Genomic DNA, 21923 nt, shown 5'->3' on the forward strand with positions numbered 1-21923 from the left:
ATCGCATGCTAATAGTAACGACACTTACGAAACACATGGCAAGCATGTATTGGTAAGGTATCATCATAATAATTATCAAATATCCTATAAAACACAACTACTTTTTGCCAAATGAAAATTTGGGCAGCATGGCTCCGCTCTAGGTGCTGACCAGATTTTCAATAATACATAACAAATGTCACACCTGCGGTATGCATCTTTATGTATCATCACTATTTTAAAATTACACATAATAAACAATATGATTCCAACAGACTGTGCATTACCATCACATAGCATAATAAAGTATATACACATATAAAAATAAATCACCCCATTTCACTTTACTTACAAAAATAAACTCCGCCCTGAAATATAGTTTAAGAAAATAAAGGGGTAAATTTTGTATATCAAAATTTGTCATATGCCTGTACTATACAAAATATCCTCACCTCCCTCTGTTATAAATAAAACTCGTCTCCTCTACTGTAAATAATTTAACCCACCAATTTGTCTCCTCCCTCAATCGTAAAAATATATATATATAACTCACCAAAATAGCCTCCTCCCTCAATCGCAAAATATATACGGTATCTCACCAAAATAGCCTCCTCCCTCAATCACAAAATAATAACTCACCAAAATAGCCTCCTCCCTCAATCGCAAAATAAACTCACCAAAATATATCCTCGCATAATTATAAAATGAATAACTCACCAAAAATAATATCCTCACTCAGCTACATATAAATAAAAATCAATAAGAATTGATATTCTCCTCCGCATCGCTTTATGATGTGCCCCTGGGCTGCGCCACACTACTGCATGGGCCCTCGGACCTTCTCCTCCTCCTTATTTCTCTATAATGTGCCCCTGGGCTGCGCCACACTACTGCATGGGCCCTCGGACCTTCTCCCCCGCCTTATTTCTCCATGATGTGCCCCTGGGCTGCGCCACACTACTGCATGGGCCCTCGGACCTTCCCCTCCTCCTTATTTTTCCCATGATGTGTCCCTGGGCTGCGCCACGCTACTGCATGGGCCCTAGGACCTTCTCCGACTCCTCCTTATTACTCTATGATGTCACTGAAAAGGAAACATACGCGTGCACGGAGCCATAACACATGTCTGTCGGAATCAATAAAAATAAAATAATAGAATAAATAAATAAATAAATACAAATTCCTTGTCACTTACCACATTTATACGTGAGCACTTACTACGAGTATAAAATAAATAAACCATAGCAAGTTTAATTAATACACAATGCATAAAATAAAACAATAAACACATCACAATCTAAGTATACTTTCACCAATGCATAAATAAAATCACATGACAATTTAAAGTATCTTTCTCCAAAGCAGAAATAAAATAATAGTGCTTACATGACAATTTGAATATCTGGTATAGGTGTGACCGATAATAATAATCCTAAATTTATATTGTTTTTACATGTTTTAGAGAGCGTCAATAATTTCTTTTGTTTACACCATGACACAAATTGCAATATTTTAAAAGATTCATGATGCAGGACATTAAAACATGACTAAAACTGTCTATTTATAATCTCAAAAAGTTTACATAAATATCTGAGAAAAACCAGGGCAAGGCGACACGACATAAATAAATACAGCGCATTGCAATTAATAAGATGGCGAAAGGGAAGGATCACCTGAAGAAATTAATCTCAGCCATTAAATGTCGATATAAACATAGGTATCATCACGCTCCAATAATATAGAAACATAAACATCCCCATGTTAATTAGACTGTACATGCATCACGTACACTTTACATAAGGCACCGCGCAATCCCTGCCTACATGCACTCAGAGCGTGGTGGTTTTGAACTCGAAACATGGCGACTAAAATATTTTAAATACCTTCCCCTTTTGCCAGTCTTTGCGCCCCGAATGCAAACAATGATATAAAACTAGTCAGGAACATTTGCTGATCCGTATGAGCCTTTGCATCGGGGCCTGAGATTGGAATTCCAGTTTCCTTTCTCACGAAGTAAGGGCTAAGAGTAAAATTGTACAATTGTGTTTGGGAGTGGCCTCTCTTTTCTCTTTTTCCTAGCTATTTTCTTCCATTTCTTGCTTTGTTTATCAAAGCTATCTAGGCCAGCAAGCATATATTAGCCTACACTGGCTATCCAGGCTTGTGCATTTGTATGAGCTTGGAACGGTCCATGGTTTTCCATGGATTAGCATGTGTTCCTCACGGACCAACCTGGGTAAACAAACAAACAAACAAAGGTTTGACAATATTACGTGCACGGGATGACTTTAAAGAGAGAAATGGAGACGAAATATTTAGAAAATATTCGAGAAAACCACTACCTCACACACAGGATACCATGTGCGAACTGCATAGAGCAATTCTGACAAAATCTAAACAAAGATATTCATCAAATTACACATTTTGCATACAGACCACATCCAAAATAACTCATCTGAAGGATCCGTATGAGCCCAAAGGTTTGACAATATTACGTGCACGGGATGACTTTAAAGAGAGAAATGGAAGACGAAATATTTAGAAAATATTCGAGAAAACCACTACCTCACACACAGGATACCATGTGCGAACTGCATAGAGCAATTCTGACAAAATCTAAACAAAGATATTCATCAAATTACACATTTTGCATACAGACCACATCCAAAATAACTCATCTGAAGGATCTATACCATATTCCTGACAGTCTAATATCACTAAAAGTCATCCAAAACGCGATTTATGTGACATATCTGAATTTTTAACAGCGAATCTCAAAAGCCTACCTATGAATTCGAATCCGATGAGTAAAAGAACGATTTCCACGAGGCAGTACGGCAAAGCCCCGGCCTTCGTGCGCTCTGATTGGCTGACGGTGATAATTAATTGAATCGAGCATGCGCAGAGCGACCATAAATGACGTAATGCAGAAATGAAATTTAAAGGAGTACTATGCGATTTGGGTAAAAAAATGAAAAAAGGGGATTACCCAAAAAAAACACCAATATTATGGGTTGGCTTGATTTACCAATACCGTTTCAATGCCAAAACCTTAATACGTTACGTAATTAAAACACCCAGTCAGATATATTTCACACCTGCCAAACACATGTCACCCAATTTCGATAACTGGACGTTGAATGTACACTCTCATGAATATTGATTGGCAACATTTTCCAATATGTCAGCGCTCAAATCGGAAACAATAGAACAATAGACCCTTCAGTGCGTCGGGTGTATGTGTCACCACACCCCTTGTGTTTAAGCCTGAAATTAATTTAATTAAAATTGATTTGTTTAGGCCCCTATAGGTTTTTAATTTGGGGTTCATTTGTTTTTCATTTTGATGTTCTTGTTTGAGAACTTATCAAATAAGCTCAAATATTCTGGTATTCAATACCTCAGTGGGGCCTCATTTACTCCCGGGCTTGTTCACAACGGAAAACTCATAGACACAAAGTTTTGGCACCCTTGGTTACAATAAAAGTCCCGGAGCATTTGAACGGGTTGGTGTAGATGTGCTAGGACCATTGCCAATTACTGTATCGGGAAACCGTTATGTTTTATGTTCATATCACCCACAATGCAATGCAATTCAAGAAAGGTACAATGCAGTGATATTAGATACTATTTCACATTATGTAAATCAATTTCATAATGACTGGGATAGCTACTTGTCAGCGATACAATTTGCATATCGTACCACTCCTGCAACAAATTCTGTTGGTTTTAGTCCCTTCTTCCTATTGTATGGCAGGGAAGCAAGACTTCCCATTGACGTTACTTTACTGAAAGAATGTCAATATCCTGACAAGACATTAAGAGATCATATACATGTTCTCATTAGCCAATTAGAGGTAGCCTATTCAGAGCAGTTTCCAAATATCATGCCGAAGAGCATCAAGCAAATATGAAAGATCGGTATGATGAACGTTCACATGAAGTTGAATATCAGATAGGGGATACTGTTTGGATATATATCCCAGCTTTGCAAAAAGGTCTTTCCCGCAAATTGATGCAGTTTTGCTGTTTTGGTCTGGTCCTTACTTGTTAGTTGAGAAAACGGGTCCCGTTAATTTTCGAGTCAGAAACTTGGAAAACAACAAGTTAATCAGTACGCCGATTCACGTGAATCGAATGAAATATGCGTACGATAGCCTTGTTAGGCCAAGCAACCAAGATCTTCCCTTAGACCAAAATCAAAGAGATGAAGTACCAGGTATAATACCGGATGACTGTCCTGACTGAGGATTCATTTGAACCTCTCTTAGCAACTCAGGAAGCACACAAGACAGTTATCCCCATTATTCCAGGTCTTCCCGCGGTTCAGGATCTGCTCTAGAATACGAAGTTGAACAAATTGTGAGAGGACGTTACCGAAACAAACGTCTTGAATTTCTGATCAAATGGACAAATTTTCCTCACTCCAGAAATACTTGGGAACCTGAGTGTAATTTAAATGCTGCTGCATTAAACTTTCTCAAGGAAAATCCTGTCAAAATTACAGGTAAAATGGAGTTGGAGACAAATAACTTGAGTCATTTTAGTTACTTGAGACTAAAAGTGAAGAAGTGTAAAAATGTAGTGTTGGTTAAAATTTGAATTGAAAAATATAAATTGACTTTACATTAAAAAAAGTCATGTTTATCATGTCTGTTACATTGTTATTGACATTGAGAAATATAGTCATAAAATGTATAAAACTGTATCATGTTTAAGGGCGTACTACACCCATATACTGGTTTGATTGGTCTAAATAAATATTTTTTCATTTATAGCTAGGCGATATATGCACGGATCATGTGAAATAAAAAAAAATATGAAAAAAGGAGAAAAAAAGTGCTTTTAAACAATTGTAGTAAGTCATTTTAGCCCTATATATATTTTGTTTACTGTATCCTAGTTACTCAGATGCGTGTTTCATAACAAACCATGATTTATTCTATTCAGCATGTTCAAGTAGGGTACATGAATAGAATACATTAAATCCTTTGTTATACTCCCTATAGAAAATCTAGTGGTGCATGCAAAATATATAAACACTTACACAATGGATGTATAGTCATTAGTCAATAATATTATAATGTGTTGTTAGGAGAAGAAAAGGCTATTAGGTCACCGTATGTCAGGTTATAGGTCAATTGGTTCAGGTCAAATTTAAGCATCAATTTTGAATACACATGTGAGAGTTTGTGATATCATAATGAGGAATAATTTTGATATTCTGTCTTTAACTGGATATATATCGAGAAGTGCAAGGTGGATATACTAATATACCTTGGGATGTAAATGGTGAGTACAATTTAGAATGCCTAGTTGAGACGGATTTCACAAATAAATATAAAATAGTTACCAAAATCACAAACGTTAAGCTTACGGAAAACTACCCAATATGGTGGTATAGGTGACAAGAAATACAATTTTTTCAACATTGCTGTAGTATGGTTGTGGTAACCTGTTACCTGTGGCTTAATTAAGTTTCAGTGAAATAATGTCGCAAGTTAAAAATACAAAATATAGCTCAACATTGAAAATAGAAGCATTTTAACCAGTTCCTTTTTTGATAGTTGTGGAGCACCAAGTTCATGAAGTCATAAAAGAAATCAGGAACCACTTATTCCCATTTTACATATCAACTTTATTTCCCTAACGCGTTAGCAACACATATCCAAAATTTTAACGAAATCCGTTGATAGTAAGCTTTCCAAAATGAAGTGAATTTAAATCATCAGTGATGTACCACCTTTTGGCTTCTACTTTTAAAAGCATGTAAGCTACGTTGATACCGATGCCACCAATAAAACGAGAAGATTTGCCCCTTCATTTTGCATACCACTTTGTCCAATTTTTTTTTTGTAATTTCTTCACAAAATGCCAAAAATGCAAAAAAAAAATCAATGGGTGTAGTACCCCCTTAAACAAAATATGAGAATGTATCTCTTTAAATGGCCAACATGAATGAAATCTCGTAACTTAAAAATGACCTAGATTGCCGATTGTGACAAAATATTGTATATTTGATTAGTTTATCACATGTTTAAGGGAGGGGAATGGGCAAGACTCCAAGACCCCAATAATTTTGTCCAAAAATGTTTTTGATCATATATTGATGAAAGAAATTGTAAGCTATCGGGTCAACCAGATAACATTGGAAATTTCCTCCCCAAAATGCCAATTACATCTCTTCCAATTGCACTAACGCGTTTTGGATCGAATGGCTTGCCATACTTGAAAGTTTGTGAATTTTTGATTGACAGCATAATATTTAAATATTTAGCTTCATTAATTAACCGTAGTAAAGTCTAATTTAAAAGACTATGCGCACATGACTTTACTGCTTTTCCCGGCTGCTTTTAAAGCTTTCTTCATAATATGGACGGTTTTTCATTGTGCAACGTGACATCTCACCATCTGATCGGCACATTGATCATGAATTTGCTCTGTGAATTTTGTAAACACAATCCAACAGCTGTTTCCCACTTCCGGGTCAATCAGCATAAAATTCACAAATTAGTCGCCCACCTCATTTCAGTATTTCAATCATACTGCAGTTACTGTCCGTTTTCCTATACACAATACACAGTGCTCTTTCCCATTGACGCGTGACCTCTACAAATAGCCCTACGTTAAAAGTATGGGATATGACTAGTTAACGTCGCTGTTTGTTTGTTTGTTTGTATATTTCTTCTTTATACTGGGTCCATGTGTGAAAAATAACCGGCCAATATTAAAAGTACTCTTCTAAAGTTCTAGAAAATATAGTTTTTTAACATTTCTTAAATTTTTAGCTAATTTAGATGTTTGGAAATATTCGTACTTTGGTGTTTTAGTTAATGTTATAGGTAATAGTACATTGCCTAGTTAACGTCGCTGTGTGAAAAATAACCGGCCAATATTAAAAGTACTCTTCTAAGATTCTAGACAATATAGTTTTGTAACATGTCCTAAATTTTTAGCTAATTTAGGTGTTTGGAGAGGGTCGCACTTTTGTGTTTTAGGAAGGATATGTAAACGACAGATAACACCAAAAATATGAAGAAATTATTTCCAAACCGTGTTAAGTCAACAATCATTATGTTGCTGTCCGTTTTCCTATACACAATACACAGTGCTCTTTCCCATTGACGCGTGACCTCTACAAATAGCCCTACGTTAAAAGTATGGGATATGACTAGTTAACGTCGCTGTTTGTTTGTTTGTTTGTATATTTCTTCTTTATACTGGGTCCATGTGTGAAAAATAACCGGCCAATATTAAAAGTACTCTTCTAAAGTTCTAGAAAATATAGTTTTTTAACATGTCTTAAATTTTAGCTAATTTAGTTGTTTGGAAATATTCGTACTTTGGTGTTTTAGTTAATGTTATAGGTAATAGTACATTGCCTAGTTAACGTCGCTGTGTGAAAAATAACCGGCCAATATTAAAAGTACTCTTCTAAGATTCTAGACAATATAGTTTTGTAACATGTCCTAAATTTTTAGCTAATTTAGGTGTTTGGAGAGGGTCGCACTTTTGTGTTTTAGGAAGGATATGTAAACGACAGATAACACCAAAAATATGAAGAAATTATTTCCAAACCGTGTTAAGTCAACAATCATTATGTTGCTCATTTTCAAGAATGCTGGTTTACAAAAAGCACGCCATTGTCTCATTTCGTGAACAAAGGTACACATACCATTGTTTCCTTTCGTTTCCTTTATAATCGGTTACCCAACTGAAGCTATAATACCAGCTTTAGTGCGATATCGCACATGAAAACAGACACTTGTGCACAACCAGAGAAGATCCGATTTAATCAGTTGAGCTGTTTCAATGAGTGTTATCTTGGTTTAATAGCTTTTAATGGGGTTAAGTCCTGCAAAGGTCGAGATGAATTCTACTGTAGACATGACTGCATCATGTTGTACAGGTCCACTCATATGGACGTAAGCTATATATAGTCGTCAATCACAGGAAGGCTATAAACTAGCGTATACACGAGACTAATTTCATAACCAAATTGGGGGACGGTATATCGATATAGAAGAAGATAGAAGAAGAATTATGATTGGTGGAATATTTCTCAATTAACCAAATTGACCAATAGAGAAGCAAGTCTCATCGAATCTGGCCTGGCATGAAAAATGGATAATGGCGTGGTGTTCAAAACATTGTGGACAGTTTTCCGACAAGGATTAGCCTCCAAATAAGGCAAAAGGCAAAGTCAAATCATAAAATGAAATAATTGCAAGTTTCCTCGTCTCATGCAGTAACAGCAGGGTAAGTAAGAAAACGCGAATAAACAAATTGGCCTCAGAAATCGATGTTTTAATCCAATAAGTACAACCTCGGGTTTTTCGAAATATGATGTCATGGATGTTATAGCTTGTACTCGTTGTTTTTATCACTTGCAAACTTCGATAACAACCAAAGTGCACTTGGAGAGTGATTTAAAATAAATGCGCATGTAGTCAGCATAATGTTTTCAAGAATTTCCGACGGTCAAACCAAAATTTTGAGCATGCCATTGTGAAAAATGATTCTTAATTCAAGTACACGTGTACAACCGTCAGAAAACAGTGACATGGGAAGACAAATCAAAGTGTAACAGTAAATTGGGAAACTCACAGCTGCTAAAGCCATACTGAAATTTTGTGTATTATGTATGTATAACAAATGTCCAAAAGCGATTGTGTCTGACATTTCTCTTGTTTGAAAAATGTGCAAAAAACCGATTTTTCACTAATTTACCCCAAAAGAGTACACATGTCATGTACTGACCCATGGCACTTCTCACACTAAATAGTAGGTGTAGGTCATGTTTACTTTTCAACAGGGGCTACCCTAAAGAACGTGGCTACCCCAGCCCTTAATGTGATGATTAATTGTTGTCTATGGTGGCAAAATAATGACTATTGTCTTGCATGACAATATTAAATTTGTTTTTCAAAGACACAAAATAATTGTGAATAATGTAATGATGTCAGGAGTTCATTTGTGTTTGTGCAATGTCAACATTTCGATTTGGATTTGGAAGATACCTTCTCTTAAATAACAGTATTGCGAACCACCAGCATACAGAACCCGATGTAGAGAGTCTTTCCTATTCAGAGGAAATATTGCAATTACACACCTTATTGCCTTTTAACTTCGGACTGAAGACGTTTCGGATTAAGGACGTTTCGGACTGACACCCTGCACCCCTTCACAGAGTGCAAAGAGTGCGGGGGGGGTAAAGGGAACTGAAAGGGCACGGCCATGTCCATGTTATGTGTCTATTTTTTTTTTTTTTATTGACGGTGGTTGTCAAATTCGGGCTGATGCTGTGCTTTTCAGATTCGGACTGACGACGTGCTTTTCAAATTCGGACTGACGACGTGCTTTTCAGATTCGGACTGACGACGTGCTTTTCAGATTCGGACTGACGACGTGGTTTTCAGATTCGGACTGACGACGTGCTTTTCAGATTCGGACTGAAGACGTGCTTTTCAGATTCGGACTAAAGACGTTTCGGACTGAAGACTTCTGACTGATGAAGTGTCGGACTAATGACGTGTTTTGTATTTTCGGACTAGCGAAGCTTTTTTTCGAACTGACGAACCTAAAATGACTTTCGGACTGACGAACCCCCAGATATAGTAAATTTGCACTTCGGACTGACGACGTTTCGGACTGAAGACGTTTCGGACTAAGGACGTTTCGGACTGACACCCTGCAACCCGACCCGATGACGTCACAATGGGTACTCCCTATCGCCGCGGTGGTGCACACACGTGCACACGATTTCGGGAAATGTTCCTGCTTTGAACCCAAATATCTCTTAAAACATGTCACAAAATCACAGAATCACATACCATTGTAAATACAGATATTATACATGATTACAATTCTTGAATTGAAAGTCTATAGGCCTATCGCTGCGTTTTTAAAGAAATACGGGAGTTGAAGGCCCGGTTGAAAGTCATGAAAAATTATAATTTTTGATTTTTTTATAATTTATAATTTTTGTCCATTTCAATCAATGGTCATTGCCAAGGGAAATTCGCAATTTTTAACATTTAACAGTAAGCCTATATCTTCGCGTTTTTTAAAACGCGAAGAAAAGATAACATCATCATGTGATGTTGTCTGGTATGGTATCATTCCAAAATTCCTCTTTATAAATTCTGAGATATTGAACAAAATAAACCACAACTTGAGCGGTGCATATCCAGTTTTTTCGCTCCAGCTTTTCGCCAAGGCTGATTAAACTGTCGTGCCTAAATAGTCATTTATGCATCATGTCCATGATCCAACGCAGTCTTCGCCAAGTTTTGGAAGTATTTTTAATATTATATTTTATCAAATATTTTTGTAGTAATTATCACAACAAAGCATGACTTAATTCAAAGCAAATGTGAGCGTGAGACAGAGGTAGGCTTAGGCCTAGCCGCCTAGATCAATCCGGCCAGCGACGGGAATTCAACCATATCCGCATGATCGCGTATTATTTTTCTCGTGAGCATAGGTAGGCTAAATTACATGTTTTTAATGGAAGATTTATAGGCAATATCAAACTTTTTACGAAACAAGCATAGCTGCATTTAAATAGCAGGATTATAGGCCAAGTTTAATATCATTTTACCGAATGTCAAACATGTCAAAATCAACGACCTTCTTGGCTTATTCTTGCTCGAGTCATCGGAAGCACACGCATGAACTTATGCGCTATGCATGCAGTGTTGCTTTACCCGTGCTAGCCGCGGCAAGGTGACCTCGGCACATGCCCCGGCGAAGGGTTTAATAATTTGAGGTCTATCTGATAGCAAATAGGCCAATCATACATAGTTCATAATAACATACCAAACTGACTCTCAAAATCTTTGGAAATTGGTTGTGGTCTTTCGAATTGTAAAATATGAGATCTGTGTACTACAACGGGTTGAAAATCCTGTTGAAAAATGGTCGGGGAAAGAATTATTGTACATACGAACTTACTGCGCACTGCATGGACGTCCAATCGCCATTCTAATTTCGGGTGCAGGGTGTCAGTTCGAAACGTCCTATAGTCCGAAACGTCTTCAGTCCGAAACGTCCTCAGTCCGAAGTGCAATTTTACTATATCTGGGGGTTCGTCAGTCCGAAAGTCATTTTAGGTTCGTCAGTCCGAAAAAAAGCTTCGCTAGTCCGAAAATACAAAACACGTCATTAGTCCGATACTTCATCAGTCCGAAAAGTCTTCAAGTCCGAATTTGAAAAAGCACCCCCCCACACACACACACACACCCACACAGACACTTTTTAGATTCTTAAGCGTCATGGCAAAAAAGGGGTCAATAATTCATTGTGTTTGAGACACATTTTATTTCCTTCGTGTACTTCTAAATCCAAGATGGCGTCCAAAATGATCTCCAGTTTCACATACTACACTCAGTGCGACGGCAACTTTTAAAATAGCTCACTTCCGATAATTTTTACCGGCGTGACCTCTATTGTTAGTAACAAAATGGTGAAAATAAGCCGCCAAATACGGCTTTTTGGAAAACAAAGTTGAATACGAAAGTAATTTCTCGCTTAATTTTTGTATTGAGTTCATAGATAAGATATGAAACATGAGCCTAACCCTAACCCGAACCTTAACCATGCCCCTAATCCTTACCCTATAAACCTAAGCCTAAACTAACCCTAAGCATATCCCTAAGCCTAAGCCTAACCCTAATCCGAAGCCTAACCCTAACCCTATGCATTATCTAACCCTAGGTTCTTAGGAGTTGTTCCGGCGTCTAACCCTGATCCGAACCCTAACCTTAGACCTTACCCTAACCCTAATCCTGAACTTAAGCCTAAACCTACCCCTAACCTTAACCCTAACCCTAAACTAACCCTAACCCTAATCCTAAACCTAAGCCTAACCCTTTCCCTAACCCTGGTTTCTTAAAAGTTATTTCGGCGTCTAACCCTAACCGAACCCTAACCCTAAACTTAAGCCTAACCCTAACCATAACCATAGGGTACACCCGTTAGTCCGAAACACCGTCAGTCCGAACCACCGTCAGTACTAATTTTTAGGATTACTAACCCTAAAAATTCGGACTGACGGTGGTTCGGACTGACGGTGTTTCGGACTGACAAGGAGACCCCCATAACCGATAACCCTAAGCCTAACCCTAACATTAACCCTAACCCTGAGCCTTACACTAACCCTAGGTTCTTAAGAGTTGTTCCGGCAACCCGAACCCGAACCCTTATCATAAACCTAACCCTAACACTTATCCCTATACCTAAACCTAACCATTAACCCTAACCGTAATCCTAAACATAAGCCTAACCCTAACAATAACCATAACCCTACGCCTAACCCCAAGCCTAACCCTGATCCGAACCCTAAGCTTAACCCTAACCCTTACCCTAATCATAATTATAATCCTAAACTTAAGCCTAACCCTAACAATAACCCTAACCCTAACCCATACCCTAACCCTAACCCTTATCCTAAACTTAAGCCTAACCCTTACCCGAACCCTAACATTAACCTAACCCTAACCCTAAGTCTAGCCATAACCATCGGGTGTAATTGTGCAAATAGCACCTCTGATTATAAGGCAATCAGTATTAAGGTCAGGTTTTGGGAACAGGTAATTATTCCGGCGTCAAACCCGAACCCTTACCCTAACCATGACTCTAACCCGAACCCTAACCCTAACCCTAACGCTAAGCCTAATACTAATCCTACGCCTATCCCTAACCCTAAGCCTAACCCTAAGCATAAACCTAACCCTAATCCTAAACTGAAGCATTACCTTAATCCTAGGTTCTTAGGAGTTGTTCCCGCATCTAACGCTAACCCTGACCCGAACCCTTACAATAACCCTAATACTATACTTAAGCCTAAGCATAATTATAACCATAACCAGGGTACACGATTACTAATCCTAACACTAACCCTAATCCTAACCCTAACCCTAAAAATTCGGACGGACGGGGAGACCCAAAGCCTTACCCTAACGCTAGGTTCTTAGGAGTTGTTCCGGGGTCTAACCCGAACCCGAACCCGGACCCTAACCCAAACTTTAACCCTAATCCTAAACTTAAGCCTAACCCTAGTCCTAAGCCTAACCCTAACCATAATTCTAACCCTTACCCATACCCATACCCATACCCTAGCCCTAGCCCTTATTCTAAACCTAACCCTAACCCTAAACTCAAGCCTAACCCAAACAATAACCATAACCCTACGCTTAATCCTAAGCCGAACCATAACCCTAACAGTAAGCCTAAGCCTAACCCTGACCCGAACCCTAACCTTAATCCCAACCCTTCCCCTAATCCTAAACTTAAGCCTAACAATAACAATAACCATTACCCTAACCCATACCTTAACCCTAACCCAAGCCTATGTAGGCACCATCGGGTATAATTGTGCCTATAGCACCTCTGATTATAAGGCAATCAGTATATTGCTGTCAAGTTTTGAGAACAGGAAATTCTTCCGGCGTCAAACCCGAACCCTTGCCCTAACCATGACCATAACCCTAACCTTTACCCTAACCCTAACGATAAACCTAACCCTAAGCATATCCCTAACCCTAAGCCTAAACCTATCCCTAATCCTAAACCGAAGCATTACCCTAACCCTAGGTTCTTAGGAGTTGTTCCGTCGTCTAACCCTTACCAGAACCCGTACCTTAACCGTAACCCTAATCCTTACCCTAACCCTAGGTTCTTAGGAGTTGTTCCGGCGTCTAACACTAACCTTTACACGAACCCTAACCCTAACCCAAACCATCACCCTAACCCTAATCCTAAATTTAAGCCTACCCCTAACCCTTACATTAACCCTAACCCTAATCCTAAACTTAAGCCTAACCATAGCCCTAAGCCTAACCTTAACCCGAACCCTAACCTTAAGCCTAACCCTTACCCATACCCTATCACTAATCCTAACCCTAAGCCTAACCCTTAACCCTAAACCTAACCCTAATCCTAAACTTAAGCCTAACCCTAACAATAAACAAAACCATAACCCTCCGCCTAACCCTAACCCGAACCATAACCCTAAACTAAGCATAACCCTAAACCCTGACCCGAACCATAACCTTAGCCCTAACCCTAATCCTAAACTTAAGCCTATCCCGAACCCTAACCCTAACATTAACCTAACCCTAACCCAAGCCTAACGTAGGCACCATCTGGTATAATTGTGCCTAACCCTTACCCTAACCATGAGCCTAACCCGAACCCTAGCCCTAACCTTAACCCTAACCCTACACCTAGTACTAACCCTATCCCTAACCCTAAGCCTAACCCTAATCCTAAACCGAAGCATTACCCTAACCCTAGTTTTTTTAGGAGTTGTTCCGGCGTCTATTCCTAACCCTGACCAGAACCCGAAACCTTAACCGTAACCCTAATCCTTACCCTAACCCTAGTATCTTAGGAGTTGTTCTGGCGTCTAATACTAACCCTTACCCGAACCCTAACTGAAACCTTCACCCTAACCCTAGTGCCAAACTTAAGCCTAACACTAACATTAACCCTAACCCTAAGCCTTACCCTAACCTATGGTTCTTATGAGTTGTTCCGGCGTCTAACCCTAACCCTTACCCTAACCGTAACCCAAACCTTAACCCTAACCCTAATCCTAAACTTAAGCCTCCAGCTTTTCGCCAAGGCTGATTAAACTCTCGTGCCTAAATAGTCATTTATGCATCATGTCCATGATCCAACGCAGTCTTCGCCAAGTTTTGGAAGTATTTTTAATAGTATATTTTATCAAATATTTTTGTAGTAATTATCACAACAAAGCATGACTTAATTCAAAGCAAATGTGAGCGTGAGACAGAGGTAGGCTTAGGCCTAGCCGCCTAGATCAATCCGGCCAGCGACGGGAATTCAACCATATCCGCATGATTGCGTATTATTTTTCTCGTGAGCATAGGTAGGCTAAATTACATGTTTTTAATGGAAGATTTAAAGGCACTATCAAACTTTTTACGAAAAAAGCATAGCTGCATTTAAATAGCAGGATTATAGGCCATTAGTTTAATATCATTTTACCGAATGTCAAACATGTCAAAATCAACGACCTTCTTGGCTTATTCTTGCTCGAGTCATCGGAAACACACGCATGAACTTATGCGCTATGCATGCAGTGTTGCTTTACCCGTGCTAGCCGCGGCAAGGTGACCTCGGCACATGCCCCGGCGAAGGGTTTAATAATTTGAGGTCTATCTGATAGCAAATAGGCCAATCATACATAGTTCATAATAACATACCAAACTGACTCTCAAAATCTTTGGAAATTGGTTGTGGTCTTTCGAATTGTAAAATATGAGATCTGTGTACTACAACGGGTTGAAAATCCTGTTGAAAAATGGTCGGGGAAATAATTATTGTACATACGAACTTACTGCGCACTGCATGGACGTCCAATCGCCATTCTAATTTCGGGTGCAGGGTGTCAGTTCGAAACGTCCTATAGTCCGAAACGTCTTCAGTCCGAAACGTCGTCAGTCCGAAGTGCAATTTTACTATATCTGGGGGTTCGTCAGTCCGAAAGTCATTTTAGGTTCGTCAGTCCGAAAAAAAGCTTCGCTAGTCCGTAAAAAATACAAAACACGTCATTAGTCCGATACTTCATCAGTCCGAAGTCTTCAGTCCGAAACGTCTTCAGTCGGAATTTGAAAAAGCACCCCCCCCCCCACACACACACACAAACACTTTTTAGATTCTTAAGCGTCATGGCAAAAAAGGGGGTCAATAATTCATTGTGTTTGAGACACATTTTATTTCCTTCGTGTACTTCTAAATCCAAGATGGCGTCCAAAATGATCTCCAGTTTCACATACTACACTCAGTGCGACGGCAACTTAATAGCTCACTTCCGATAATTTTTACCGGCGTGACCTCTATTGTTAGTAACAAAATGGTGAAAATAAGCCGCCAAATACGGCTTTTTGGAAAACAAAGTTGAATACGAAAGTAATTTCTCGCTTAATTTGTGTATTGAGTTCATAGATAAGATATGAAACATGAGCCTAACCCGAACCTTAACCATGCCCCTAATCCTTACCCTATAAACCTAACCCTAAGCCTAAACTAACCCTAAGCATATCCCTAAGCCAAAGCCTAACCCTAAAATTTCGGACGGACGGGGAGACCCAAAGCCTTACCCTAACGCTAGGTTCTTAGGAGTTGTTCCGGGGTCTAACCCGAACCCGAAAACGAACCCTAACCCAAACTTTAACCCTAACCCTAATCCTAAACTTAAGCCTAACCCTAATCCTAAGCGTAACCCTAACCATAAGGCCAAAAAAAAAATTGTTGTGTTGCCCTCAACCGTCCGGTCCTAAATCCTGAAAAATCAGGGTCGCAATTTTTTTTGTTTTTGGAATGATGATTTTTACAGATTTGTTCAAAAAATCAATGTTTTTCACTTAAAATTAATATTATATTGAAAGACTAGTCTTTAATTGATGTCTAACAGGTATCCAGAAGTCAAAATTGACAAATGTCCCTAATTGAAGAAGCATTATTTAATATTTGAGGGATTTTTTAAAATCTGAAGGTTAAAAAAAAAAAAAAAAAAAAAAAAAAAATCCGACCGCCCGACCCAACTTTCCCATTTTTCCACTTGAGGGCAACACAACAATATTTTTTTTTGGGCCTAATTCTAACCCTTACCCATACCCATACCCTAGCCCTAGCCCTTATTCTAAACCTAACCCTAACCTTAATCCTAAACTCAAGCCTAACCCTAACAATAACCATAACCCTACGCTTAAACCTAAGCCGAACCATAACCCTAACAGTACGCCTAAGCCTAACCCTGACCCGAACCCTAACCTTAATCCCAACCCTTCCCCTAATCCTAATCCTAAACTTAAGCCTAACAATAACAATAACCATAACCCTAACCCATACCTTAACCCTAACCCAAGCCTATGTGGGCACCATCGGGTATAATTGTGCCTATAGCACCTCTGATTATAAGGCAATCAGTATATTACTATCAAGTTTTGAGAACAGGAAATTCTTCCGGCGTCAAACCCGAACCCTTGCCCTAACCATGACCATAACCCTAATCTTTACCCTAACCCTAACGATAAACCTAACCCTAAGCATATCCCTAACCCTAAGCCTAAACCTATCCCTAATCCTAAACCGAAGTATTACCCTAACCCTAGGTTCTTAGGAGTTGTTCCGTCGTCTAACCCTTACCAGAACCCGTACCTTAACCGTAACCCTAATCCTTACCATAACCCTAGGTTCTTAGGAGTTGTTCCGGCGTCTAACACTAACCTTTACACGAACCCTAACCCAAACCATCACCCTAACCCTAATCCTAAATTTAAGCCTACCCCTAACCCTTACATTAACCCTAACCCTAATCCTAAACTTAAGCCTGACCATAGCCCTAAGCCTAACCTTAACCCGAACCCTAACCTTAAGCCTAACCCTTACCCATACCCTATCACTAATCCTAACCCTAAGCCTAACCCTTAACCCTAAACCTAACCCTAATCCTAAACTTAAGGCTAACCCAAACAATAAACATAACCATAACCCTCCGCCTAACCCTAACCCGAACCATAACCCTAAACTAAGCATAACTCTAAACCCTGACCCGAACCATAACCTTAGCCCTAACCCTAATCCTAAACTTAAGCCTATCCCGAACCCTAACCCTAACATTAACCTAACCCTCACCCTAACCCAAGCCTAACGTAGGCACCATCTGGTATAATTGTGCCTAACCCTTACCCTAACCATGAGCCTAACCCGAACCCTAGCCCTAACCTTAACCCTAACCCTACACCTAGTCCTAACCCTATCCCTAACCCTAAGCCTAACCCTAATCCTAAACCGAAGCATTGCCCTAACCCTAGTTTTTTTAGGAGTTGTTCCGGCGTCTATTCCTAACCCTGACCAGAACCCGAACCCTAACCTTAACCTTAACCGTAACCCTAATCCTTACCCTAACCCTAGTATCTTAGGAGTTGTTCTGGCGTCTAATACTAACCCTTACCCGAACCCTAACTGAAACCTTCACCCTAACCCTAGTGCCAAACTTAAGCCTAACACTAACATTAACCCTAACCCTAAGCCTTACCCTAACCATAGGTTCTTATGAGTTGTTCCGGCGTCTAACCCTAACCCTTACCCTAACCGTAACCGTAACCCAAACCTTAACCCTAACCCTAATCCTAAACTTAAGCCTAATCATAACACTAAGCCTAAGCCTAACCCAAACCCTAACCTTAAGCCTAAGCCTAACCCTTACCTATACCCTAACCCTAACCCTAACCATTAACCATTAACCCTAATCCTGAACCTGAACCTAACCCTAATCCTAAACTTAGGCCTAACCCTAACCCTAACAATAACCATAACCCTACGCCTAACCCAACCATAACCATAACCCTGACCCTAACATTAAGCCTAGCCCTGACTCAAACCATAACCCTGACCCTAACCCTAGTCCTAAACTTAAGCCTAACCCTAACAATAACCATAACATTTAGCCTAACCCTAACCCTTACCCATACCCTAATCCTAAACCTAACCCTAACCCTAAACCCTTACCATAATCCTAATCTTAACCTAACCCTAACGCTAACAATAACCATAACCATAACTTTACGCCTAACCCGAACCATTACCCTGACCCTAACACTAAGCCTAACCCTAACCCTGATCCTAATCCTTACCCGAACCCTAACCCTAACACAAGCCTAACGTAGGCACCATCGGGTGTAATTGTGCCTATAGCATCTATTATAAGGCTATCAGTATTAAGGTCAAGTTTTGAGAACAGGTTAAGATTCTTAGGAGTTCTTCCGGCGTCAAACCCGAACCGTTACCCTAACCATAACCCTAACCTAAACCCTAACCTTAACCCTAACCCTAACGCTAAGCCTAATCACAAGCCTAATCCTAACCCAAAGCCTATCCCTAACCCTAAACCTAATCCTAAACTGAAGTATTACCCTTACCCTAGGTTCTTAGGAGTTGTTCCCGTGTCTAACCCTAACCCTGACCCGAACCCTAAACTTAACCCTAACCCTAGGTCTAAGCCTAATCCTATACCAAAGTATAACTCCAAGTCTTACCCTAACCCTAGGTTCTTAAGAGTTGTTCTGGCGTCTAATCCTAACCCTGACCCAAACACGAACAAGAACCCGAACCCTAAACCCTAACCATAACCCTAAACCTAACCATAACCTTAACCCTAACTCTATTCCTATACCTTAACCCTAACCTTAACCTTAACCTATACCCTAACCGTAACCTTAACCCTAATCCTAAACTTAATCCTAACCCTAACCATAACTCTAAACCTAACCCTAACCTAAGCCTAAGTTACCCCAACCCTAAGTCTAACCCTAATCACCGAAGTCTAACCCTAAGTCTTACCCTAACCCTAGGTTCTTAGGAGTTGTTCTGACGTCTAATCCTAACCCTGACCCGAATCCGAACAAGAACCCGAACCATAACCTTAACTATAACCCTAAGCCTAATCCTAATCCTAACCTTAACCCTAACCTATACCCTAACCCTAACCTTAACCCTAATAATAATATTATTATTTATCTTTTTTCTGCTTTTTTGTGGTAACTTTTATCCTATAACTGGACATTTGTGTGAAAATTGAGGGCGTTGTTTACATACATTTAAAATTTTAATTCGCAAAATAATATGGGTTGGTCCTTACATTTCATGATAAAACGTTTTTGATAATTCTCTTGCCATTTGCTAGTCTTTTTTCTGATGTTCTAATGCCATTATATTATATTATATTAGTGTTTACAAGATGCAAAGGTGCAAACAAGATTTGTTTGGGTTAAGGTTAGGGTATAGGATAGGATTAGGGTTAAGTTTATGATTAGGGTTAAGGTTAGGGTTAGGGTATAGTTTAGAGTTAATGTTAAGGTTATGGTTAGGCTTAGGCTTAGGGTTATGGTTAGGGTTCGGGTTCTTGTTCGAGTTTGGGTCAGGGTTAGGATTAGACGCCGGAACAACTCCTGAGAACCTATGGTTAGGGTAAGGCTTAGCGTTAGGGTTAGGCTTCGGTATAGGATTAGGGTTAGACTTAGGCTTAGGGTTAGTTTAGGCTTAATGTTACGGTTAGGGTTAAGTTTAGGATTAGGGTTCGGATTCTGTCAGGGTTAGGGTTAGACGCGGGAATAACTCCTAAGAATCTAGGGTTAGTGTAATACTTCGGTTTAGTATTAGGTTTATGTTTAGGCTTACGGTTAGACTAAGGGGCTAGGGCTAGGGTTCGGGTTAGAGTCATGGTCAGGGTAAGGGTTAACCTGTTCTCAAAACTTGACCTTAATACTGATTGTAGGTGTTATAGGCACAATTATACCTGATGATGCTTATTACGCTAGGTTTGGGTTATTAGGGTTAGGTTAATGTTAGGGTTAGGGTAAGGGTAAGTGTTAGGCTCAAGTTTAGGAATTGGGTTAGGGTATGAGTAAGGGTTTACGGTTAGGCTTAGGGTTATGGTTATTGTTAGGGTTATGCTTATGCAATTCAGGATTAAGGTTAAGGTTAAGGGTTCGGGTTAGGATTAGGGTTAGGGTTAAGGTTTGGCTTACGGTTAGGGTAAGGGTTAGGGTTAGACGCCGGAACAACTCCTAAGAACCTATGGTGAGGGTAAGGCTTGGGGTTATGGTTAATGTTCGGGTTAGGTTTAAGTTTAGGATTAAGGTTAGGGTGAAGGTTTTGGTTAGGGTTCGGGTAAGGGTTAGTGTTAGACGCCGGAATAACTAATAAGAACTTAGGGTTAGGGTTAATGTTAGGGTTAGGTTTAAGTTTAGGATTAAGGTTAGGGTGAAGGTTTGGGTTAGGGTTCGGGTAAGGGTAAGGGTTATTGTTAGACGCCGGAACAACTCCTAAGAACCTAGGGTTAGGGTAAGGATTAGGGTTACGGTTAAGGTTGGGGATCGGGTTCTGGTTAGGGTTAGGGTTAGACGACGGAACAACTCCTAAGAACCAAGGGTTAGGGTAATGCTTCGGTTTAGGATTAGGGTTATGCTTAGGCTTAGGGTTAGGCGTAGGCTTAGGGTTAGGATTAGTCTTAGGGTTACGCTTAGGTTAGGGTTAATGTTCGGGTTAGGGTTCGGGTTAGGGTCATGGTTAGGGTAAGGGAGTGGGTTTGACGCCAGAAGAACTCCTAAGAACCTTAACTGATTGCCTTATAGTAGATGCAATAGGCACAATTATACCCGATTGTGCTTGGGTTAGGATTAGGGTTAGGTTCGGGTAAGGGTTAGGATTAGGGTTATGGTATGCGTTAGGGTTATGGTTATTGTTAGGGTTAGGCTTAAGGTCAGGATTAGGGTTAAGGGTTAGGTTTAGGTTAAGGGTTGGGATTAGGATTTAGGGATAGGGTATGGGTAAGGGTTAGGGTTAGCCTTAAGGTTAGTGTTATGGTTCGGGTTAGGCTTAGGGTTATGGTCAGGCTTAAGTTTAGGATTAGGGTTAGGGTAAGGTTTGGGTTACTGTTAGGGTAAGAGTTAGGGTTAGACACCGGAACAACTCCTAAGAACATATGGTTAGGGTAAAGCTTAGGGTTAGGGTTAATGTTAGGGTTAGGCTTAAGTTTAGGATTAGGGTTAGGCTGAAGTTTTGGGTTAGGGTAAGGGTTAGTGTTAGACGCCGGAACAACTCCTAAGTTAGACGACGGAACAACTCCTAAGAACCTAGGGTTAGGGTAATGCTTCAGTTTAGGGTTAGGTTTAGGCTTAGGATTAGGGTTAGGCGTAGGCTTAGGATTAGGCTTAAGTTTAGGTTAGGGTTAATGTTAGGGCTAGGGTTCGGGTCATTGTTAGGGTAAGGGTTTGGGTTTGACGCCAGAAGACCTCCTGCCTTATAATAGGTGCTATAGGGTTAGGATTAGGGTTAGGGTATGCGTTAGGGTTATGGTTATTGCTAGGGTTATGCTTAAGTTTGGGGATTAGGATTAGGGTAAGGGTTAG

This window comes from Amphiura filiformis, chromosome 2, assembly GCF_039555335.1.
Source record: "Amphiura filiformis chromosome 2, Afil_fr2py, whole genome shotgun sequence".
Classification (NCBI taxonomy): domain Eukaryota; kingdom Metazoa; phylum Echinodermata; class Ophiuroidea; order Amphilepidida; family Amphiuridae; genus Amphiura; species Amphiura filiformis.